The 27,008-nt window shown below is 35.9% G+C and overlaps 1 pseudogene; it reads right to left on the reverse strand.

The window, feature by feature from the left end:
• Window positions 1–24,447: 24,447 nt before the first annotated feature.
• Window positions 24,448–24,981, reverse strand: LOC142835101 (large ribosomal subunit protein uL11 pseudogene; annotated as a pseudogene).
• Window positions 24,982–27,008: the final 2,027 nt, after the last annotated feature.

Consider the following 27,008-nt stretch of genomic DNA (forward strand, 5'->3'; position numbering starts at 1 on the left):
AAAAGCCATGCCCATTCCCTCATTCGTCCACTGCTGTGGCAGGCAGATCTTCCTACCTGCCTGCAGCCTAAGCTCTCCCTTTCTGTCTCTCTATGAAAAAGGCAGCTCTGCCTCATTCCCTCCACCCCACACCTCACCTTCCTCCCTCTGTAATTATCTATCTTTTCTGTCTCTCTCTCTCTCTGCTCTCCTCCCTTCTCCCCTTCCCCCCTTTCCCTTCCATAACTGACTAAATAAATATCCAATTTTACTCTGTATGGAGTGTCTATCCATTTCAGTCTCTCACCTACCATGCACTCCCTGTCAGGGACTGGCTGCCTTTGTGTCCCACCATGGTTTCAGTACCTGCTTCCAGTTGCAGCAACTCAGGGACCTGCAGAGTTTTACTTAAACCATTACAATGTTAAAAATAAGTAGTACAATAAAAATGGTAGAATGGTGAGAGAAATCATAAGAAAAGAGAAGAGGAAAAACGTGTTAACAACTATGTATATTTCAAGAATGTTAGATTTCTTATTTTCATAAAATATTCATTTGATTGTGTAGTCAAGGTAGAAAAAATATTGGTTTTACTAATTGCTCTTTTTTCCCATGGGCCTTTATTTAGTTAGATTTTCTTTTATATTTTTATTGAGATAAAACAGGGTGCTTTTGAAACCCTGTCTTAAATCAAAGAAACAAACAAAAAAAACAAGGTGAATTTACATCAAAATATTTAAATAGCTGGTATATTCTGTTGCACTTATTTGTATATCTGTATTTAGAGATCCAGTATAATATATGGTTTAGTTAGATCAATGAGTGAATATGTGATGGTTTGAATGAGAACCGTCCTCTATAATCTCGACCATTGTTCACAATTGATGATGCTATATAAGATTTAGGAAGTGTGGCCTTTCTACAAGAGCATGATGGTAGACGTTGAGATTACTCTTTGCTGTGAGCCATGGTTCAGATGCCAACTCTCATCCTACTCTTCCAGCTACCATGATACCTGTTACCATGACTCCCTGTCATGTTTAGACTCTTATCTCTCTGTAACTCATCCTTCTGTGAAGGGTTATATAGTAGTGTAATATCACAGCTACAAAAAGTGTACAGAATTATTCATAGCTGCAAACATGTGAACATGCATTTTTAACTTTTCCTTGTTCTTCTAAATAGAAATTACAATGGAAATGACTGAATTAAAATTATTTTACTAATTTATAAAATAATAGGGGGTTAGCGAGACATCTCCTTACTTTGTGTTTCAAAAAACGTATCTGTATTTTTCTATCACATGTATAAATAAAATTAAATTTACTATTACAGTACTTTTTGAAAATAGTGCCTTAAGATAAAATTAAATTGCAAGAGAAGTATTCTTCTACATATTTCACTTTATTTTTATGTAATGGATGAACATGTATATAAACACACTATGCATTTTAAATACATATATGATCAGTATATATTATAAACAAACTATATTATATTGGCATAATTAAAATTATTAACATATTTTTTCATATTCTTTTCAATTTTTATAAAAATATGGAAGAAAATGTCAAGTAGTAGCTACAAGTTTTGAACATATTTTAGTACACAGTACATGTATGAAAGATACCAATTTAGTAAAGTTTCATTTTTTGTAACTATAAAAATAATATGCCAAAATAATCTGAAGAGAATACCTTCCAGAGTGGTAAAATGTTCATCATGCTGTGTTATTATCCACTCTCTATCCAATTTCTAACTGGAAAACATTCATGACTTTTCATTTCTGAACTCTTCCTTAATAGCAAATTTCCTAATAACATTGTCTCTTTAAACGGCAATAAAGGAGGATGAAATAATGACATCTTCTGGAAAATTGGTATAATTTAAGATGATAACATTACACAATATAACCTGACTCCGTAAAACAGTCTTATTTTCTCTTGTTTGTGAATTCTGTATTACATATTGAAACTTAAAGGCACATGTAGGACATGAATACAAAGTGATGACGTGGAAAGAAGAATACTGGAAAGCAGAATGACAGGGAGAAAGTGGAGAATATATGGGTGAATAAAATTAAACATATGAAAACATGAAATATGATATCTTTATTATTCAGAGAATTCTGTGAAAGAATTTCAATAAAAAAAATAAGCAAATAAAGTGTATCCAAAGTGAGCTACATTTAATGCAAAGGCGTTTACTTGAACTAAAAGAATTAACTGAAAGCATCCTTATAACGTAAAAGTACAAAATGCAATTATCCTATTAATTATTGAATTTTCAATTGCATTTTTAAGTATATAACAGAATAACTAATTAACTTAATCAGTAAATTAATTAGTAAATTCACTTTCATACATCTTAAACAGTTATTCCTAGAATGTTATTAGAAGAGTAATAAACTTTGTATCTTAGAGAGGAGATTGCTACAGTGCTTTTCCTATCTGGACAATTAACTAGAGTTAAGTTAGGTGCTGGTGTCTCTAACTTACAATTTATCATTCACATCAACAACTAAAGTAAAAAGAAGAGGTTAGATAAACAGATATTTTATATACGTGTCCATAACAACATTATGTTGAATCAGTAAAGCAGACATATGTATTTTGAGAGATTGATTAACCAATAAACTAAACAAGGTTTATATACATAATAAAATATTATTCAGTCTTAAAGATAAAGGAAGTTTGACATGATTTTGGCATAGTTATCCTTCATGAAGACATGCTAAATGATACAGATCAGTCACAGTATTAAGTAGCAAATGTCAACTTATATAATGTTTTAGGATAATTAAATTCATAAACTAAGTAAATATTGGCTGTTGAGAGAAGATGAATGTGAATATAGCCATTAATGAATACAAGCCCTCCCTGAGAAAATGTGAACAGAGCAGAAAATAAATAGTGGAGATGTCTGAAGAGCCCTGCACATGCAGTTGATACCATAGAATGCTGTACTTGCCATGATGGAAATGGAGTACTTTATATTCTATATTTTACTCTTTAGTCAAAAATAATTTAAAGGGAAAAAATTTTGTGTCTACCATAGTCCATTAAGAGCATCTCCCAAGACTGTATCTAGGTAAGCAAAAAGATTACATTAGATTCAGAAAAATATCCTCTCTATCTGAAGACTAGACTTTTCTGAGAGTAAATAACAAAATAACTGTGTTTCTGATGGTAATGTAAGAAAAAAAGAACAAGCAATTGCTTTCCTGATGGTAACTTTCTCTTTTACTTCATCTTGAACAAAAACCCTGTTCGGAAAATCTCTGTCTCCACATAGTTCCATACTTTACATACAGCACCATATCTCTCTTTACAAACATACCAGTGTCTTCTGTACATCCATACATTTCTATAGTTACATCTATATTCACACAGTTATATTCTCCACACATTCGTCATATATTCTCCACACAGTTACATACTTTTACGCTTCTTCTTTACACAGCCACATCTTTCTTCACACCATTATATTTTCCACACCCTACATACTTCTTCCTTCATGCACATCTCTCCTGCATACACATCTCTCTTCTATACAGCTACATCTATATCACTCTACCCACTCAGTTACATCTCTTCATACTTCTCTCTCTCTTTGCATATTTAGCTACATCTCCCTTTCAGTGCACACACACACACACACACAAACACACACAAACACACACACACACATACCTCACATTTTTCTCCTTTTACAGTAAAGCCTCTGGACAAATATGAATCACATATTCATGGTCGCAGTACTTCTTGAGTAAACAATAATAAACAAACCTACTGATCACCGAAGTTCTCTCAGGCTAGAGAGGTTGCTGTGACTGGGCATGCTGAGTATAGTCTAAGCACATAGCTCAGAGTGGTCAGGGTTCCCAGACAGAAAGTGACATTGGAGGAGGGGGAGGGAAATGGGAGGTGGTGCAGGGGAGGAGGTAGAAATCTATAATAAATAAATTAATTAATTAATAAAAAACATAGTGATCTGATAAAAAAGAAAGTGACATTGAAATTCAGAATTTAAATAATAAAGAGTAAGTTGGCTGAACCTTAAGGATAGGAGTATGTGCAGAAAGTCTATTACCGCAGGGGAGTATGTCTACCAAAGTTTTTCAACAATTTGAAAAACTTGGGAATTTGACCTCATGTATTTATCTCCAGAAAAAAAAATTACTCAAAAAATTGCATGATAAAAGTCACAGAGTCTATTTTTCTTTCTTTCTTTTATTTTATTTTTTTTAGTTGTTGCAAAAAAATTTTCCATTACCCTCCCCCTCCTCGCACACATCGCCCCCTCCCCCCACTCCCCTCCCCCTCTCCCCCTCCCTTCCACTCCATTCCCCCTCCCTCTCAAGGATGAAGAGCATTCCTGCCCTGCGGGAGGTTCAAGATCCTCCCACTTCTATCCAGTACCAGGAAGGTGAGCATCCAAACAGGCTAGGCTCCCACAAAGTCAGTTCATGTATTAGGATCGAAACCTAGTGCCATTGTCCTTGGCTTCTCATCAGCCCTCATTGTCCGCCACGTCCAGAAAAATCCAGTTTCATTCCATGCTTTTTCAGTCCCAGTCCCGCTGGCCTTGGTGAGCTCCCAATCAATCAGTTCCACTGTCTCAGTGGGTGGGTGCACCCCTCGTGGTCCTGACTTCCTTGCTCATCTTCTCCCTCCTTCTGCTCCTCATTTGGATCTTAAGAGCTCAGTCCGGTGCTCCAATTTGGGTCTCTGTCTCTATCTCCATCCATCGCCAGATGAATGTTCTAAGGTGATATGCAAGATATTCGTCAGTATGGCTATAGGATAGGATCATTTCAGGTTCCCTCTTTTCAGTTGCTCAAGGTACTAGCTGGGCACATCTCCCAGGACACCTGCGAGCCCCTCTAGAGTCCAGTCTTTTGCCAACCATAAGATGGCTCCCATAAATAGAATATATATTTTTCTGCTCCCTTGTCCACCCTTCCTTTATCCCAACCCTCCTATTCCCCCAAGCTTCCCCCATTCTCCCCTTTTCACGTTTCTCACCCCATTTCCCTTTAGCCCCATGCCACCTCATCCCCAAGTTCCCAGGTTTTGCCTTGAAATCTTGTCTACTTCCCATATCCAGGCGAATGACTCTATGTTATTTTTCAAAGCCTTTCAGAAACATTGCAGATTGGGAATGATTGGAGAACCAATGTCAAATTGTAGTAACATCTCATTTTTATTTTATTAAATAAAGCTTTCCTGAAGTTCAGAGAGTAAAAGAGCCACACTGCTCAGCCATATAGACCATGCTACAATAACACACATCTTTAATCCCAGTAGCCACACTAGTTTGCCATATATACCAGATGGTGCATGCCTTTAATTCCAGTTGTGAAAAGCTTTAATCCTAGAACTAGAGAGGATTATAAAAATGGGGAAGACAGCTCTCAGTCACAGTCTCATTCTGAGATTCCTGGAAGTAGGATCGCCATTTTGGAGTTGAGGTCGATGTAAGAGCCAGTAGCCGGCTGCTTTGCTTTCAGGTCTTCAGGTTGAAACCCTATCTCTCTCTCTGAATTTCCATTAGTTGTTCTTCAGAGGTGAGAACAGAAAAGCTAGATGATGGCTCAGCTGTAAGGAGTTTGTTCTGCTATTGTAGAGGGTTGGATTTCAGTCCAAGAACCAGGTTTAGGTGATTCACTGTGATAACGTGAATGTAATTGGCCACATAATCTCATAGGGAATGGCATTATCAGGAGATATGGCTCTATAGGAGTGAGTATGGCTTTTGTGGGAGGAAGTGTGTCACTGTGGTTTGAGGTTTACTATAGCTCAGCTCATTTTGTGTTGTTTGCAAGGTATAAGACTTTCAGCTACTCCACCAGCACTATATTTGCCTGCATGCCACTATACTCCCTGCCATGATGATAATAGAAGGAATCTCTGAAACTACAAGAAAGTCATCCCAATTAACTGTTTTCCTGATAGAGTTGTCATGGTCATGGTGCCTTTTCTCATCAATGAAAACCCTAATTAAGGCAGAAGCTGTTAACAGGAGTGGAGGATTGTTGTGATAACTCTGACCATGTTTTGTTTGAAGTAATATGGTCCTCGGGAGTGTGGATTAAAAAAGAAATTGAACATTTTATGTGCTCTTTAATGGACTATACTAGTAAGAACATGGAAGACAGTGGTGCTGAGTGTGATTTAATGAACTGTGGGGTACTCACTCAAATGCTTCAAAGAGGAAGAAATTTAGCATGTTGCCTAGAAATCATTCTTTTGATATTTTGGTGAAGAAACGGATTGTTTTTTGGCCTTATCCAAAGAGTATACCTGAGACTAAAGTAAAGAAATTTGAATTAATTCTGTTGGCTTCAGACAATGTTACTAGATTTGGGGAGTCTCCTACCTCTCTCATCTTTAATCATCTGCCAAATGAATTACTGATATTTCTGAAAATGCTTTCTAAGAAGTAAACTCTTGAAATCTAGAGTTCAACTAAGTAGGGATCTGTCTAACAGGCCTAAAACATAAAATGGTTGTTGATTCCTTGGTAAGTCAGGTAAAACAGTTGTCAGAAAAATATGAGAGACTCTTCATTCACAAGTTATGCAGTAAAAAGCAGTGATCTAAGGAATTCACAGGTTTTCATCTTGAATCAAAAGAAAGATTACTTAAATTTATTGTGTGTCTACTTCTTTCTTACCTTCATTAACAAAACAAACAAACAAAAAAACAGCCTTAGGAAAATAGTTATATAATATTAACTACAGAAGAGGAAAAATGTTTTTGGATGTGCAGTAAATAATGAAGAAAATGCAAAAAAAGAGAAAAGAGATATTTATGAAACTAAAACCTTTGTTAAAACTAATTGTGTACTCTTCCAGTTAAACAGGAAAGCAAACAAAAGTCTGTTTATACTAATATGTCACATCTTCAGAAAAAGTCAAACTACCACTGTAAATTATTTCTAATTTGTTTATTATGTGATAACAACTTCATTAAAAGAATTTATTAAAACATTCACTAGAATGAATACTTTATATGTTTGAGTGTGTTTATGGAAAACATAATCAAAGCCAAAATCAGTTGCAGCACACACACACATGCACACATACACTATACTCAAAATTATTTATAAAAGGAAGCATTGATTTGATATTCTCACAATATTTATTTTAATAAAATTAAATATAGAATTATTTGTCAAATTATTTTCACTGTGATCCACAGTAATGTTGCCTATTATCAAGTATACATGTATTGCTAGTGTATAAGATATTCAATATATATGTAACATTTTCATACTTTACAGATGAAAAATTGAGTATTAGATTCTATTAGAAAATATAAAATTTCTTGGATAATATTTTGTACTCAGGTGAAATAAACCTCTCAACAAAATTTCAAACCATTGTAGTGTGGCTTTTTCCTCTGGTTAGAATGTGATTTTACCAATTGAGCAAAACACTACAAAGACAATTTAGTAAATGGTCATGGATGGTCATATCTAGAAAACAGTTAATTTGTTTTCTACTTTGTAGTATTCAATTGTGTAGATGCACCACATTCTCCTTATCCATTCTTTGGTCAAGGGGCATTCAGGTTGGTTTCAGGTTCTGGCTATGACAAACAATGCTACTATGAACATAGTTGAGCACATGTCCTTCTGGCATGATTGAGCAATCCTTTGGATAAATACCCAAAAGTGGTATTCCTAGGTCTTGAAGAGGGATGTATCCTAATTTTCTGAGGAATTTCACCACTGACATCCAAAAGGGCTGTACCAGCATTCCCAGCAGCAATGCAGGGGTATTCCCTTTACTCCACAACCTCTGCAGCATAAGTTATTATAACTGTTTTTGATCTTGGCCATTAGAGGTCATTAATGGCCTTTCTGTCGTGAAGAGACATCCATCTACATCTCTCTAGGAAAAAAATGCAACTTTTTCTTCAAAGAGTGTTCTTCTCAAAATGTATGGTTAAGAATTTGTGAAATATTCCTGTTGCAATCATTTTTAATGAGCAAGATTATAGAATAGAAGATAAATCTGCTCCCCACACTCCGTGACTAAAGGAGAAAAGCAAGATCATTAGTGGTTCTCAGGCACTACTACAAAACAGGCTTGAAGCCATCCTGGGCTACATAAGATACAGGGTACAAACAAACAAGTAACAAAGAGGATAAATTAATATAAATAGCAGATTCAAGTACACATGAGAAAGAGAAAGCAGGAAGATAACACTATGTATGTACAGTATCCAGACGTCACATTGAAAATCTGTCTGGTATTTAGTAGATGGACTTTTCTTTCAATTTGAGCAATTGGAGGTTTATTTGATTTAGAACTTGTCTTTTTTGTTACCTCAATTAACAGCTAAATTTTATCAAATGCTTAAAACTTCTGAGGATACACTAGTATTTAGTTTCATTTGGACATCATAGATACTAACACTGCCAGTGTTATTAGTACTATTTCAAAGACACAATTTACAAACATTGAAAAACATTCTAATGATAGCAGAATTTTCACATATCTCATATTTTTTCCTAGAAAAACAAAGAGGATATTTTGGCTACTTTTTTAAAAAATATGCACAATTTGCCTATTCAAATATAAATTCACTAAATACCGCCAGAAACATTGATCTAAAAAGGTTTTGGGTTTTGCTTTGCCAAGAAGCTGAAAGATAAATAGCTTTTTTAAAATTTCCATTACGTACAATTATCATTTTCCTTACTCATATAGTAAATTAACATACACATCTCTATGAAGAGGGGATTTATATTCTTTAAAGTTAATAAAAAAAAGCTTATCTTTATTTCAAAGAGTAAAATTCCTATTGAAATGTTTCATTGAGTGAGATACAATCTACAAATATGCTTTCATGCTGGGAGTTTAATCTTTTATTATAAGATTCTGGAAAAGTATCTATGCATGCAAATCAATGCATGTAAAACATCTTCCAGTTAAACAGCTCAGAGGTTAATAGAAGCCTATGAGTAAAAGGCATCTAATGCTTTATAATTTCGCAAATTAAACTATAAAGAAGTGGAGGCGAATTTCTTAAAGCACCAACTGCCAAGGACTACAGATTTCTGCCAGGTCCTGGACTCTGATGTGGGAATATCTACAGACTGAACAGTATTTTATTTTATTTTTTTGCCAGCAAAAAGGAGCTGGCCCCAAAGAAGACACCATATTGTGAATCGTGCCCTCTCATTAGAGCCAAGACTAGATGGAAATTTCTTGCCAATTTGACACCTAATTCCTAAAAAATTTTAGAAAATGTATTTTTGAATATCTGGATAAAGTAGTACATCTGCTAACCAATCTATATTTTTGTATTTTCCATTATATTACCCCATTCTGATTTCTTTATTAAATGTTCCTGTATAAGGCAGAGGGAGATTAAGCCAGTCTAACTTCTTCACAGAATCTGGTCTTTGTGGGGCATACCAGATCCAGCCATTCATGTAGTGAGCCACTAATCCTGGGCACTATTCTATACCTATTTATTGAACTCGTGCCTTTAATGGCCTCAGGCTCTAAATCTGGGTTAATTGTTTCTTCAGAGTGTGCTTCTTATCCTTAGGGCAAGGTGTGGCCAGTTAGCAAATCTTTAACTTCTCTATTCTTGGTATAATTAGGGGGCACCATGGGGATTCTTGTGTATAAATAAGCAGTCATCAGGCTATATGATTCCACAGAGGTAGGGATTTATTTTTAAAGAATTATTTTATTCAAAGAGACTGCCATAGTTTACATTTTCATCCTCCAGCAAACCCTGCCCAAAATTTATCAAAGAAAAAAAAATCACAAAAATGAAAGTAAAGAATTAGAAAGATACTGGATAATTGTGATTTGCAATGTCAAAATACTGGAATTTGTCAAGTATCAGTGGTTGCTAAGAAGCCCGTGCCACAAAACAAAGTTAAAATGTGATGAGTTCTTTGAGAACTTTAGCATCATTCAATACTATTCTATAAAAAATAGGAAAATTTCATAGTCTAAATGTTTAATAACAAGTCTGTGCTAAGTATTGGCTGTTTATCATATAAAAGTAAGAACTTTGAAGATTAAAATCTTCCACACTGTCAGGAATTAACTGTGCCTCTTTCAGGACTAATGTAGCAGATCCCAAGATTAACTAAAAAAAAAAAAATCAGGAACCCTCTTTACACAGATGATAAATGGGCTGAGAAAATGGGTGTGGGGAGTGGGGGGAGGGGGAGGAAAAAGGGAGGTGGGGAGGAGGCGGAAATTTTTAATAAAAAAAATCAAATAAAAATTTAAAAAATCAAGGAACATCCATCATATTTCACAATAGCCATGAAGAGCATAAAATATCTTAGAGTAACTCTAACCAAACAAGTGAAAGACTTGTATGACAAGAACTTTAAATCTTTAGAGAAAGAAATTGAAGAAGACATCAGAAAGTGGAAAGATCTCCCATGTTCTTGGGTAGGTAGAATTAACATAGTAAAAATGACAATCTTACCAACATACAGATTCAATGCAATGCTCGTAAAAATCCCAGCAAAATTCTTTACAGACATCCAAAGAATGGTACTCAACTTCATATGGAAAAGCAAAAAAAGAGAATGGAGATAGTAAAATAGTAATGATGAAATTCACACAAATATCTTCATATTCTGTCATCAATATTGGCTTCAGAGCTTCAGAAGATGTAGTAACAATAACTAAAATGGTCAAAAATCTGATATACTGGGCATAGAGATGAGCAATCTAGACTACATTGGTGTATACCGCGTTGTGTTTTTCTCTTAACACAAAAGGAGTTAAGAGAACATCTCTGAACAACAGTACAATCTACCACAGTACTACAATTCCTACATTCATGTTTATTGACTCATAACCAGCTGCGGGGGTTACAAAACCTTTATCTGTTTTCTGTGGGCACTTTAACTTTTTTGCACTAACATATGCATACAAGCATATATACACCTAGTTAATGATAAAATAAATCTTAAGAGACTAAATGTATTCTACTCGATATGATATATAATTCTGATATGTGAGTTAATTCAAACAAGTCTTAAATCGTCCTGAACTATTTTATAAAAGTGAAGGATATGCTTACCTCAGTCATATGCTTCACTATTCAAGATCTGAACTAAAAGCTAGTAGCATAGCCAAGTATCCACTGTTCTAATACAATGTGAACCCTATCTGTATACTCTACCAGTATTAAAATGATGTATAGTTGGCCTGTGTTCTGTATGAGACCCACAGGAATGTTCTGCAATCGTGGTGTATTACAGAGTAAAATTAAGACTGTCCTCCATTTTTTTGCAATCTATTCCATGTGGGTGCTGGCAACTGAACTCACATCCTTTCGAAAAGCAAAACTGCTCTTATCTATGGAGCCATCTCTCTATTTTTAATCAAGGGTTCCCCTCCACCAACACTTTGACAGGACAAGAAAGCACAAAGGTCTCTACATCTTTTATCCTTGCTGAGGATATTTCAGGTTTGCTAGAAAATGATCTCTTTGGTGGAGAAGCCCATGTAAAATTAATCAACTCTATTCTAAGAGCCAAAGTTCAAACTGTCCTAGCTAACATTTCCTAGCTTCTGTTAAACTGCATGATTGTGCAGAACCCCTCTAACTGTTTATCTTAGGCTCTGGTGAATTGTTTGATTCAAACTGCTTACTTAGGCAAAGCTCCCCTGCAGCTGCTGAGAGAGAGATGCCAGAACATGGTTGGTTTCTGCCTTTAAAAAGCTTTGTTCTGAATATTAGAGTCGCACCTAAGTCCTCTAGCACTTGAGTGTGGACCCAGCCAGCTGGAATAAAGACTTTCAATCAGCTGTAAACTGTGCCTGAGAGGTATTTTCTAGTGAACTATCCATAACAACATTTCCCAGAATCTTTTCACCTCTCCGTCCACCTAATTCCACACCCTTTCTCTCTCTCTCTCTTTTAAAAACAACCAACCAGGAATGCAGACACTCATGACCTCTCCTGAACTGGGATTGGAATGTAAAGTAAAAAGACTGTTTTTAATAAATAAAATAAACAGATTGAAAAATAAGCAAGCAAACAGGAGAAGAAACAAAAAGACAGAATTAAAAAATAAACAAAGCACGCACACACAAAATAACCCACAAAAATACAAAATACATAATCTCAAAACAATATATGAAAGCAAAAAACCAGTATGACAAAAATACCCAAAACAAGGCAATATGAGAAAATTACCATTGAATTATTTTCTGTTGGTCATCTACTGTTAGGGATAGGACATACACTTAAGTGTGCTTAATATTCTCAATAAGAGAGTTCATGTCCATATCTTTCTTTCAACACTGAGATCCATTCTGGCTTAAACCTGTGCAGGCCCTGTATAGTTCGCCAAGGTCTTAAAGTTTTTAGAATTATACTATCTAAATGACAATTTAGTATAATTAGGGACTGAAAATCACTGCCTCTTAAATTAGGACTCACAATGCTGCATTATAGATGGTAATTATAGAACGTACATAATAAACATGAAAAATGTATGGTGAATTTCATTGTCATTTTATATGAGCCTTCCTACACTGCTCAACCTATGTTCAGGAGAAAGGCAGCCACTTCGCAAACAATGATTATCCAATTTCTGCAGCAAGTACAGCGCACTGGTGGATCTTTATAGGTCAGATTATCGCTTCCAAGCTTGGGATATTTATAGCGCTCTACTTTCCCGGAGAAATGCTGACATTGCTGTGCTATCTTTAACTTTTGAGCTCAGATAACTGATTGGGCCGATAACATTAGTTCCAGCTTTTACATTTAGCCTTTTCTTTTTTTCAGAAACGTTTTATGGATCATTCTACCTGGCTTCTTGCACAAATGCCATGTCTATCAATTCAAGGGAATATGTGTTTCCTATTTCCTTTCTTACCCTGACACCCATACTTTGTCTTGAAAGGAAAAAATGAACACAGAATTTATTAGATTACCTTTCTCAAATCTGAAAAAAAAGTGTGGACTCTAATTGTTTGTAAGGGTTATTTTCAGCAGGAGTCTTTAAAAAAGAAAACAGTATATGGGTACATATGCTCAAACAAATTCAGAGACCCAAAAATGACCATAATAGTCAGAATTTCTGGAACTAATTCTTCAATAATGAGAGGAATATGTTGACCCCCAAAAGGGATTCTGTTACTGAGCCAAGCTTCAGTATGTTCCTTCTGAACAATGCGAGTAAGCAGCTACTGTAGCCTGACTAACTTTCCAGAAGAACAATATTATAATTAACTGAAACAGAGAAAGTAACAGTGATACTACTGTAATTCTCTAGGCTTGAGTAAGTTATCAGAAGCTTTACCACTCATCCAAGGAAACAAAAGCCAAATTCTGCAACACATATTGGAGGAAATAAAGCATTTTTTTAAATAAAAGCAGATCTTTGTGTAAAGTTGCAAATAATGGTGTAGATCCCAAGGAGACAAAACTGACAGTGGAAAACATAAGAACAATAAAGGTAGTTAACACCCAACAGGTTCATCAGAAACCTTAAAAAAAAACCTCCTTGTGACACCGACAGACCAGGGACGAAGCTTATTAAAATGTGCAAGATTCAATGTCAACATACAAAAAGACACAATAAGACATCAACATTCAAAACAATCTTTTGTTCATTAATTATCCATTATATTTTTAAAACGTGTCATTAAAACATAAGAAAATGAAAATTATTTGGTTGAATTTCAATAGTCAATGAAAGATGTTCATATTTATGAGACCTAGATTCCACTTACGTGAATAAATTACTCAAACACACCCTAAAAGTCATGATGGTTCTGATGAACTCCAGTCACTTCTCTGGGACACATAATTCAATTCAACCTTCTGAGACAAATGGTTTTAGATGTGTACATTGTAACTACTGACATTACAAGAATAGTTAGTTACTAATCCTAAATAAAATCACAGCTCATTAACCTTATACAATGTTTGCTTCTCTTCTCTACGCATTCTAGTTTACTACACAAAAATACACCAATCACCCACATTCTGGCACTATTTTATGATGTTTGCATGAGGAAATATTTACTTAGATGTTTGATACTGTACTAGTATTTTTTAGTATTTATTATGCATTCATTTATTTGGTGTGTGTGTGTGCGTGTGTGTGTTACACTTGTTTTATAATGATCTATGTTTAATATACAAACACATGCACATCTATAATGCTACAAGAGGCCAGAGATCATCATTATATGTCCTCTTCTATCCGTTTCCATTTTAGTTTACAGGACATAGTTGTCATTGAACGTAATGATTACTGATTAGTTTGAGTAACTCACGGGAACTGTAAGTCTCCTGCCTCAGAATTTGGGTTAAGGTGGTGCACTTCATTGCCCAAATTCTTTTTTCATACATACTAGTCATCTAAACCTGGGTCCTCATGAACTTTACCACTAACTTCTTTCCACAGCCCTTGTATCAGTATTTAATATGCAATATTTAAAATTTTAAAAAATAGTTTTCAAGATACTTTTTGCTATTAATACAAATTAACACTTTGCCAAAAGAATGTTTTTTTAAAGGAAAACACAGTTTAGAATTAATAACTTAAGCAAAAGTTTATTTTCTGTAGTATACGAGCAAAAAATTTTATTAAGTTTCCAACATTATAAAACCAATATAAAACTGAAAAAGATTAGATTTTTAGAAACTGGATTTTTGACTTCATTAAACAAGAAGAAATAGAAAGTTAGTATGCAACATTACTACTAAAGCATCTTATAGTCCTTAAAAGCCATACTTTCTACTCAGAACCAGGGTCTGGCACAAGTATGTGAGAGAAACTCCCCTATGGAACTGCAAAATGTTGACAGTGTACAAATTCAGGAAGGGTAAGCAAAGTAAATATAGAGATGTCATCTTATCAAAACAAAATATTTTTTAAGCACCTGTCTGTACATAGTGGCTGAAAATCGTAGAATACGGTCATCAATGACTTCACACTATTAGATCAGTTCATTTATATACTATACTATTTTTTATTAGAAAACTGATGAAATATAAATGATATGAGAGGATATATGTAAGAAGATAACAAATCTAGAGCTTGGCAGTAGTATTATGGCCACAGAAAATATACTTATTACATGTGGGGATATGTATGAAAATATCGTCAGCCTATAGTCACCTTTTCAAATGGTACACAGAAACTTCAAGTTCTCTGCACTACACTTATCAGTAGGTTGAAGAATATTCACGAATTGATGAGTAACAAACCAAAGGCCTTATATATACACCAAGTAATTATTATGCAACAGAATTACTGCTATAGCTTACAATACATTTTAAGAAAATATCTTACAGATAAATGTTTAAAATGAGATTTTAAATAAAATAAATGGAAAGATTTCATCAATATTAGGGTTCAGATTAAGGAAATAGAAATAAAGTCCCAAGAATCAAGTATAGAAAAAAAATGCTTATTTAAAAATTTACCAAGATTGTTAAATATTTATATGATGAACAAAGAATGCAAATCAATAAATTTGAGGTGAAATGGGAGACATTACAACAAGTAAGACCTTCATAAGCTATGATTTCTAGTTTTTCACTTAACTTTGACACAAGTCACTTCCTGATTACCACTTTGAAAGGGGTAAATGGAATATAATCTTTTATTTCATAGTCAAAATACTATAAACATTTTTTTAAAATTTGATTAAAAATACAGAAGAGATTAATTCTATAATAATGAATGCATCATCTTGTTGATTTACTCCTATTTCATTTAATTAATGATGACTGAGTTGACAAAAAAGGGCATATGCGTTGCCATATTATTTTTTTATGTGCGCATGTTAGCATTACAGGCAGTCATGAGAGGAAAGAGCCTTCAAGAGGGATCACTCTCCAAATAATTACTTTTAGAACCTAGAAAACAAATGATGTATTAGCTCAATAAAGTCATATGGAGCAATTTGTCTCTCTTAAATTACATAACTATTTTCCATTTTGGGTTCTCTTTTGTCATGCAGAAGCACTGGCAGTTTGCAATGCATTATGTATCCTAATGCTTACAATTACATTGCCTTTCTTCTACTTCCTAGAGTTTTGTGACTGGATGGAAAATATCTTCAAAGGATCAGGATAATTTGATAGGCTCTGTAGTCATGAGTCCTGTCTTAGGGTTTCTATTGCTGTGAAAAGAACCATGACTACAGCAAATCATAAATGAAAACATTTCATTGGGGCTATCTTACAGTTGCAGAGGTTTAGTCTGTTATCATCATGGCATAAAATGGTAGCATGCAGGCCAACACGATGATGGAGGAGCTCAGATTTCTCATCTTGATCCTCAGGCAACAGGAAGTAAACAGTGACCCTGGTCACGGCTTGAGCATAACAGATCTCAAAGCCCAACCCCACAGTGATACACAGTGTACTTCAACAAGGCCACACCTCTTAATAGCGTCACTACCTACAGGAGCTATTTTCTTTCAAACCCCATAAGTAGCAAGTAGTTAAGTAGAAACTACTAGCAATTCAAGGCATTCTTAAATATTTTGTAGTAAACTTTAATTTACCACAATTCAGATAATTAAAGCATTCTTTTAGAAAAACACATACATGCAAATATTCTAATATTACTGTAAAAATAACCCATGTGTCCATTGTCATATCCACCCTGCTGTGTAACTGTTATATGTGTGGAGGACTGTAGTAATAAGGGCGGCAGGGCTGCGTCCCCAACACCCCAGCCGCCTGCTCTGGCTAGCTTATGCCCCAAAATAATTACACAGACACTGTATTCATTTAAACACCGCTTAGCTCATTTCTACCTAGCCTCTTCTAGGCTAACTCTCGCACCTGGACTAGCCCATTTCTTATCATCTGTATAGCACCGGTCTTACCGGGAAGATTCTAGCCTAAGTCCATCCTGGGTCGGAGCTTCATAGCGTGCGTCTTCCCTGGAGCAGGTAGCATGGCGTCTCTCTCTGAGGTGTCTGCTCCTGAGAGGAGAGCTGCGGAGTCTGACCTCACTTCCTCTTCCTCCTGGCATTCTGTTCTGTTTACTCCACCTACCTACGTCCTAATCAATAAGATGGGCCAAAGCAGTTCCTTTATTAGCCAATGACCTTCCTCCATCATTTCCCCTTTTTCGGTTTAAACAAAAAAAAGAGGAAGGCTTTAACTTTAACATAGCAAAATTACATATAACAAAACAGTTATCAAGTAAAAGTTACAATAATCTTTATCATAACTAAGGAAAACTATAACTATAACTAACTATTCTTAACTTCATCAAAGACTCCAGAAAGATACAATACTACCTAAGCAAACAAGAAAAAGCAACTTTTAAAACTCTAGAAATGACAGAGACATCTCGCTGCCTGGACAGTCACCCAAAGTTCCTCTGTACCGTTGGGGTATCCATCTTCAGCCTTCAGGCCCATGGTATCCAGCAGACATTTCCATAAAGCAGGAAAATTCAAAGTCAGTTCAGTCACTATCTGTTGTGTCCTGCAGAATGTCTCGCAGACTCTTTCGTGAATCAGGAACCCCGAAAGATCATCTTACCTTAGGCAAGTTCAGTAGTCCTCTCTCTGCGGGTTCTCTGTGCCCAGTTTATGCAATTGTCCAGGCAAGAGCAGTTTCTTGCCCAAATGTCTATCAAACTCCATAAGGATCCTCTTCGATGCCCATCTTTCTCTTGAAGTAGATTGGTGCTGCCAGGAGCAGAGTGTCTCATTGTCATGAAAAGTCCTAAGTTATTAAAACATTTAAAATGCCATATTCTATAATCTTTGAAAGACATGAAGAATGTCTATCTAAAATATATCTCTCTATATATAGAAAATCTAACTAACATGACTACAAGCTTTACTATTATCGATGATTATCCATTAACAACCTATATTTCTTAATTATACAGTACATATTTAAATGAACTACACAATCACAATACCTTAATCAAAATAAAAAAACACTTATACATATAACAAAATTGACCTTAAATCTCTATCAATAAAGCAAAATCTATACTAATGCAAATTATTCATACCTATATCATTCCCCCCTTTAAATGTAAAAGAACTTATAAACCATATTTGGGAACATGGGCGTAGTTTTTTCTCTCCAAACTACTTCCTGCTGAATGGGGGCGTCGTTAATTAGGTCTTTCATGGTATAACCTGTGTGCCAGAGTCATCTCAGTTGGCAGTTGAGCGAAGTAATTTTTTGAGGGTGTTCACAGGAACTTTTCGGGAGGTCGTGGTCTATCATACCAAATCAGGATAGAAGAAATCCAAAGGGTCTGGTCCTCTGTGAAAACAAAATAAGAAACTCCTTTCCAAAGCATCATGTCCTTAGATCCAAATTTCAAAGTCATACCCTCATGATATCCGTTCTGGTTCCACTTGGCAGCCCATATAATGAAATTTCTCTCTGTACTTAGCTCCTTCACAGTTAAAAATTTTAAAGAAAACACAATAATACAAAGAATCCAGACTCTCTGTGAATTTTCCATTTTTACGTGGCTTATTTTTACTCTATCACTTTACTTTATTCTGTCTCTTTAAAGACTTTACCTTTTTTTTTAAACCATTAACTTTATTCTCTATGTTCTTTTTCTTCTCTCTCCCAAGCCTATGTACATTCTTCCAACAGTGTGACTCATTTAGTGGTCTGAATCTGTCCTATTGTGAATCTGCAATTTTTTACTCAGGAGCACTTTTGATTTGCGCCTTTAAATCACTAGACGCTTAAGAATCTAAGCTGTGACATTCCTAAATTAACTTTTTGCTTTTTGAGCATATATCTTTGACCTGTAGACCAGGCTGTCTTTGAACTCTCAGAGATCCGCCTGTCTCTGCCTCCCAGGCATTGGGATTAAAGGTGTTTGCTACTACACCTTGAACTCACAGAGATCTGTTTGTCTCTGCTTCCTAGGCACTGGGATTAAAGGCGTGTGCTACCACACCTTGAAGTCACAGAGGTTTACTTTAAGAATTTTAACTTTTAGTCTGCATATATTTTTAACACACTTTAAACCATTCAGAAATTTTCTCTGTCTTTGAATCTCTCTTTACTGTATATCACTCTTTTTCTGACCACATGAGTCTTTAATTTACCAAGCATTATCAGTAGGACTAAAGCCGTGGCTTTGACGGCTAGATCCAGTCCATTCCTTAGCTTTCCAGCCTCCTGGCGGATATACAGGCTGCAGTCATGTTTATAGCCACACCTCTATGGCGTTTCAAGGTCCCTGCCAGCCAGTGAGCTACAACAGACAACACTCAAGTCCTCTCTCTGTAGCCGGCCCTCCTGCCTCAAACAGTCAGAGTTTGCCCTGGCAGGATGGCCCAGAAAGCTGGCATTTTTAAACGGCGCAGCTTTTTTTCCTGCTACAGCTGAAAACCAAAAAGCATGTGTTCAGCTTTTCGTCAACACCGTTTAAGTGTTTCGTGGCAGGACCTCTTAATGAGCTGCAGGCTTTGCAGCTAAAGCTGAGTCAGGAAGCCTCTTGGGGCTACCAGGTAGGAGCGGCATTTAGCACTTTAATTCTGAGACTGAGCGTGCAGCACAGAAATTCTTTTCATCCAAGTTACATCCAAATCTGACATGCAGAGCACTGCGCAGTCTGAAAACACGTCCCTGTATGGCGGCAGGAATCCGCCATGCTCTTCCGCCTGCCTAAGCCTGATTCTGCCTTCTGCCCAGGAGCAGGCGGGGAGCTCTGAGTCATCATCACGGTCCCAGAGCACTCTCCTTCTGATCCCAAGCGGGAACACAAACATAAAGCCAGAGTTTGCACTGGCGGCACAGCCCCAGGAAGCCACTCTTTGAAATGACACAGCGTTTTTTCTGCTGCTGTTGCCGAATCAGGAAATCTCTCTACAGCACGCCACCAACAAACAGCAAACATCTGTGTTAAACTCTCTCTCCCTTATTTTTAAGCCTTCTCAGATTTTTTTAAGTGGGTTTAGTCCATCACGTGGGTGCCATTTGTAGTAATAAGGAGCGGCGGGGTTGCGTCCCCAACACCCCAGCCGCCTGCCCGGCTAGCTTTACCCCGAAATAATTACACAGACACTGTATTCATTTAAACACCGCTTGGCTCATTTCTACCTAGCCTCTTCTAGGCTAACTCTCGCACCTGGACTAGCCCATTTCTTATCATCTGTATAGCACCGGTCTTACCGGGAAGATTCTAGCCTAAGTCCATCCTGGGTCGGAGCTTCATAGCGTGCGTCTTCCCTGGAGCAGGTAGCATGGCGTCTCTCTCTGAGGTGTCTGCTCCCGAGAGGAGAGCTGCGGAGTCTGACCTCACTTCCTCTTCCTCCTGGCATTCTATTCTGTTTACTCCACCTACCTACGTCCTAATCAATAAGATGGGCCAAAGCAGTTCCTTTATTAGCCAATGACCTTCCTCCATCAGAGGACGGAGGTGTCTCCATAGCTAATAATCTTTCTTGTGTCAATCATATATCAAATACTCATGAATACTTAATATCTTTCCTACTCTAAGCATTTTTGCATATTAGAAAATAAACAGTGAACACTGCCTTTCTTTTGTTCTGACTTTGTAGAATATTTGAAAAGGCTTTTGCATACAGGTCTCATTATCTCGCACTTGCTAGCTATGTAGGAACAGAACTTGGAGTACAATATGAGATTTTCTATGTGAAAGAAACATTTTCATTGTCATTTAAGAAGTTAAAATTTAAGTAAGAAACTATAAGAATTTTAAAATGTTTGAAATGTACAGAATTGTGTGGGAGGTGAAATGCCTAAAAACCTTTCATAAACTTGTGATGTTTCATTTTATTCTGGATGAATATTTTAATGGTTTTGTGAAAATGTCAGATTCACTTTAGCAAGAAAGTAACTTTTAAAGAAAATAATAATTTCTGTAAATCAAGGTCCTTAATAGGTGAAACTAACATCTAATTTATACATTCACCTGAACATGTAAATGACTTAGATGAAAATCCCATAGTAAATTTGTATGCATTTAAAATAGTTATGTGAATATTCATAGAACACATACACTAGTACAAATGATATGTGCACAGGCTGTTTCACATTGATGCTTTCCAACAGTTATTGGCCACTCTGACTAACTATAACCATTGATATTGCTCTTTCCCACCATTTGAAATCTTAGTTTCCACTTTACACCATTTGTGAAACACTATCGTTGTGACTTAAAAGATATTTCACAAAATAATTTTATCTTTAATAAAAGTTTCCATAATTTTGAAAGTAGACACATATTATTAATAATTTTAATTGAATGTTATGAAGACTTTTCATCATAAAAAGAAATAAAACGAGTAATAAATATTTTGTGTGGCTCTGAAAATGAGAAAAATATAAAATCAAATGCAAATATGATTAACTATTTATGTGTTCTAGTTATAATAAAACACTTTAATATGTCATCCAATGAATTTAGCTATTTATGCATACCTAAATATATACCTAAAAGAAACATTTTCAATTAGAATATAAGCAGCCCTTTTACTTAGTAGAACAAAAATTTTTCAAAGTTTTCTATGATTTCTTCTCTCTCTCTCTCTCTCTCTCTCTCTCTCTCTCTCTTTCTCTCTCTCTCTTTTTCTCATACATACATACACACACACACACACACACACACACACACCATGGCATATTCTCAGCAGGTGTCTCTCTCACCAGAGAGGATGATATTTGTCACATATTAGATTCAATAAGTGGCACTCAACTTAAGATCTTTTTTCTCTGTGGGAAAATTGCTACAGTGAAAACACATTAAAGCAAAACCAATCCAAAGCCCTCATCTGTGCTCCATATGCCAGCCCACAATTCTGCCGCTTTACCAGAGACCAGAATGATCCAAGGTTAGACATCACTCACCACCCACTACCCACTAACACTTCTTTCAGCCCACCCAAACACCTCATACTGCACTCTCATCTCATATTTCTACATGGTATGGTAGTCAGGCTCTCAAGCCATAGTTTGCACCTGAGGTGGTTATGTAGCCTTCCAGACAGGCTGTCGCTAGCCTAACAAAGGGTCAAGATGTTGTTCTGCTCCTTCTTTCTAAGTTGGAGGGTGCCTGAAAAGAGATGTTAGTTTAGCCTATGTGACAGAGCTGGAATGCTGAAGATGTGACAAAATGGGCATAGAAAAGTGTGGTCAAAGGTGTGGACATGACTGGAGACATTCGCCTGTTTACCTAGCAAACATAATGTTAATGAATTTCCCCTTCAGTTAATGTTTTGGTATATAAGGCTGTTTGGAGAATAAATGCAGAGGAATTTTTCAGGAAGTGAACTCAGGATTTCATGAGGGATCACTGAGAGTCTCCCTCCTGATAAGCCATGTGAATTGTGGTGCCTTTATTTCCATGCCTCCATGTTGGGGTTGTACCCTGACAGTGCACTGCCTCCCCTGGTCTCCATATTCCAGCCTACACCTCCAACTGCTTTATCTGATGCCAGGCTGATTCAAGGAAACCGAAGTAAGATACTGCCAATAACTAGCTAGCATTCTTTAAAGCTGGTCCAACAGTTCCCAGCTGCACTATTTCCCGTGATCTCCATATTCCAGTCCCTAACTTGAGCAGAAAACTGCTGTACTAGAGTTCATACTGTACTAGGAATTACAGAGACCAAGCAGGGAACCAGAAACCCAGAGGGATACAAATATTTGGAACCATAAAGGAACCCTGTCACCCAAAACCTCAGAGAGCAAATAGGCCAAAAAAAAAAAAAAAAGAAGGTCAGAGGAAACAACCTACTGCCTTGAAGACTCCCTAGCCAACAGAACCCTGGTCACTTAGGCCAGAAAATGAGAGAGGAAACAGAACCCAAGGAATGAAATAGCCATCAAACAAAGACTCAGAAATCAAAACTTGGATCCATAATCATCCAAAACTGAGATCTCGAAATGCCAGTGTAAGAACACAATCAACAAGGGCAGAAAGAGCAGCATCACACCCAAGCCCAACTATCCTGCTATAGCAAGACTTGAGCATTCCAATACCTCTGAAGCACAAGAAAACAACCTTACAAACAACTTTATGAAGATTATGGAGGTCCTTAATGCAAGAATTTTTAAAAATTTCCTCAAAGAAAATGAGAAAAAGACAAACTGAAAATTGGATAAAATTGATAAATCCCTTAGAGAAAGGCAAAAAAAAAGTCAAGAAAAAACATAAAAGAACAGGTGAAGGAAACATTTCAAGACTTGAAAATCAAAATAGAAGTGACCAAGAAAACCCAAATGGATGGAATCATTGAAATAAAAAATCCGTGTAAGCAAACAACACTACAGATAAAAGTATCATCAATAGAATGTAAGTGATAGAATAAAGAAACTCAGGTGCTGAAAATACAGTAGAATAGACTCATCAATCAAAAAAATGTTACAATTAAAATATTTCTAAAAGAAAACATCCAGAAAATCTGGGACACTATGAAAAACTCAAATCTAAGATTAATGAGTAAAGAAAAGAAGAATCACACTTCAAAGGCCCAGAAAATATATCAACAAAATCATAGAAGAAAACTCTTCTAACATAAAGACATTCAGTAAAGACGTAAAAAGCATACTGAACAGCAAATAAATTGGACCAGAAAAAAAGTTCTTGTGCCATACAATAATCAAAATATTAGACATACAGAAGAAAGAAAGAATAGTAAGATCAGTGAAGGAAAAAGCCAACTAACATATAAAGGCAGACCTATTTGAATTACACCTGACTTTTCAATGGACACTATACAAGTCAGAAGAGCCTTGTCTGTAAGAGATGTCTTACGGACTCTAAGAGACCACAGATGCCAGTCCAGACTAATATACCCAGGAAAATTATCAATCACCATAGAAGAAGAAAACAAGATATTTCAAAATAATGTCAAATTTAAACAATTTCTATACACAATTCTAGCCCTACAGAAGTTACTAATAGAAAGACTCCAACCCAAGGAGATTGAACACACCCACAAAAGCATAGGCAATAAATAATCTCACACCAGAAAAACCAAAGAAGAAAGACACACACACACACACACACACACACACACACACACACACACACACAACTAACCACAGGAACAAAACAACAAGAATAAACAATCAATGGTCAGTAATATCTCTCAATATCAATGGATTCAATTACCCAACACTGGGCAGTAATATGGATATGAAAACAGGATCTATCCTTCTGCTGCACAGAAAAATCATACCTCAACATCAAAGATAGACATTAACTCAAAGTAAAAGGTTGGGAAAAGATTATCTAAGCAAATGAACCTAAAAAGTAATTTGAAGGAGCTATTTTAATATTTAACAAAATAGACTTCCAAACAAAATTAATCAAAGGATCTGGAGAAGGAAATTTCATACTCATCAAAGGAAAATTCCACTAAGGGGACATTGCAATTCTTTTCTGTTTTTTTTATTGTTTGTTTGTTTGTTTTGCATTTTTATCAGATGGCCTTGTTTTTGAAATATTTTCTTTTCTTTCTTAAGTAGCTGGGTAATCTACAACACCACTGTTGATGTCATCAATGTGACTGTGGTCCACATTGCAGCCCATAGACCCTGCAGTACCCAGAATATTTTTAATAGTTCCAGAAAGTTCTTTGACTAAACACTAGTGTTGTATCTGCCAGATAATGTTGACAATCTTGTTTAAAGTAATATTTACACTGTGTTTAATGTTCTTCTGCTTTTTCTCTGGCTCTTGGTGGCTCATTGAGGGCTTTGATGATCACGGCAGAGGCAGAGGGCACCACCTCTATCTGGGTCTCTTTGTTCTGCATGGTCAGTTTCACTATAATCCTCAGACCTTTCCCATCACCAGTTGCCTTGGCTATGTAATCACCCACTTTTTTGGAGACAGACCCAGGGGTCTGATCCTGGGGCCAAAAGCAGATGTGGCACCAACCTCACATCCAGTGCACCTCAAATACATGACATTTTTCTTGTTGTGGTCAAACTTTGTTGGCATGGTGGAGGTAGCTGATGATAGATGGACATGGATTCAGAATGACTTAAGAAAGTGATACCATAACCTTTGGAGCGAAAAGTCAAAAACATTGCAATTCTTAATATCTACTCCCCAAAAACAAGGGCGCCAACATTTATAAAGAAATATTACTAAAGTTTAAGTCACACATTGAACCTCACACATTATTGTGGGAGTCATCAATACCTTATTCAAACCAATGGACAGGTCATCCAGAAAAAAAATAAATAAATAAAGAGAGAAACAGCTAATAGATGTTATGACACAAATGGACCTTTCAGATCACTACAGAATATTTCACTGAAACATAAAAGAAGATACCTTCTTCATAGCACCTCACAGAACATTCTCCAAAGTTTAAAATATACTTACATGTTTCAACAGATTTAAGAGAATTAAAATAATCCCCTGTACTTTATCAGAATACCATGGATTAAAGAAGTATTTCAGCAAAAATAGCTTACAAACTCACTACTGAATCACCACTGGGTCAAAGAAGAAAAAAATAAATAAATAAAGACTTCCTAAATTTCAATAAAAAGGAATGCACAACACACCCAAACTTATGGGACACAATAAAAACAGTGCTAAGAGGAAAGATCATAGTACTATGTGCCTTCATAAATAAGTCAGAGAGACTTCATACTAGCAGCCTGACAGCTCACCTGAAAGCTCTAAAACAAAAATCAAGCAAACATACCCAAGAGAAACAGAAGTCAGAAAATAGTCAAACTGAGAGCTAAAATCAATAAAACAGAAACAAAGAATCAAGGAACCAAAGAGTTGATTCTTTGAGTAATTAAACAGGATAGATAAGTGCCCATCTAAAGTAACAAAAAGGTAGAGAATGAATATCTGCATCAACAAAATCAGATGTGAAAAGGAAGACAAAAGAACAGAAATTGAGAAAATTAAGAGAATCATTAGACTATATTTAAAAAACCTTTACTCCAAAAACTGGAAATCTAAAAGAAATGGACAATTTTCTCCATAGATGTCACTTACTTGAGTTAAATCAGGGTCAGATAAACAATTTAAATAGATCTACAACTTCTAGTGAAATAGAAAAGGTCATTTAAAGTTTCCCAACCTCCGCCCGCCCCCCCCAAAAAAAAGCCCAGGGTCAGATGTTTTTAGTACAGAAGTAATACCAATACTCATATTGTTCTTTAAAATAGAAAGAGAAGGAACATTGTCAAATGCATTTTATGATGCCAAAGTTACACTGATAACCCAAACCACAAAGAGTCAACAAAGAAAGAATTACAGACCAACTTTCCTCATGAACCTAGATGCAAAAATACTCAGTAAAATACTTAAAAACTGAATCCATGGATATCTCATTAGATGCTGAAAAAGCTTTGAAAAAAATCCAGCACCCATTCATGATAAAAAGTATTGGAGAGAACAGGGATTGAAAGGTCATATCTAAACATAATAAAGGCAATACACAGAAAGCCAATTCCCAAAATCAAATTAAATGGAGACAAACTAAAAGCAATTTCGCTAAAATCAGGGACTATACAAGGCTGTTCACTTTCCATACCACTTCAATGTGGTACTTGAAGTTTTAATAGAGCAATAGGACAACTAAAGGAGATCAAAGGATACAAATTGGAAAAGAAGAAGAAGACAAAGTATCATGATATGACAGTATACATAGAGACCCCAAAAATTCTTCCATGGAACCTATAGCTTCTCATACATTTAGCTAAGTGTATGGATACAAAATAAACTTAAAAATGGTGTGGGGGGTTCATCTGTCTGAGTGTTGCTTCTATTGGTTAATGAATAAAGAACTGCTATGAGCCTATGGTAGGGAAAAACAGAACTAGGAAGGGAAAGCTAGGCTTTATGCTAGGAGAATGAAGGGTGGAGTTAGACACCATGTAACCCGCTGGAGACAGATGCAGAAAATTTGGCTGGTAAGCCACAGCCATGTAGCCATATACAGATTAATAGAATTGGGTTAAATTAATATGTTAGAGTTAGCCAATAAGAAGCTAGAGTTAATGGGCTAAGCAATCATTTAATTATTACAGTTTCTGTGTGATTAT

This window comes from Microtus pennsylvanicus, chromosome 14 (assembly GCF_037038515.1).
Source record: "Microtus pennsylvanicus isolate mMicPen1 chromosome 14, mMicPen1.hap1, whole genome shotgun sequence".
In the NCBI taxonomy this organism is placed as follows: Eukaryota; Metazoa; Chordata; class Mammalia; order Rodentia; family Cricetidae; genus Microtus; species Microtus pennsylvanicus.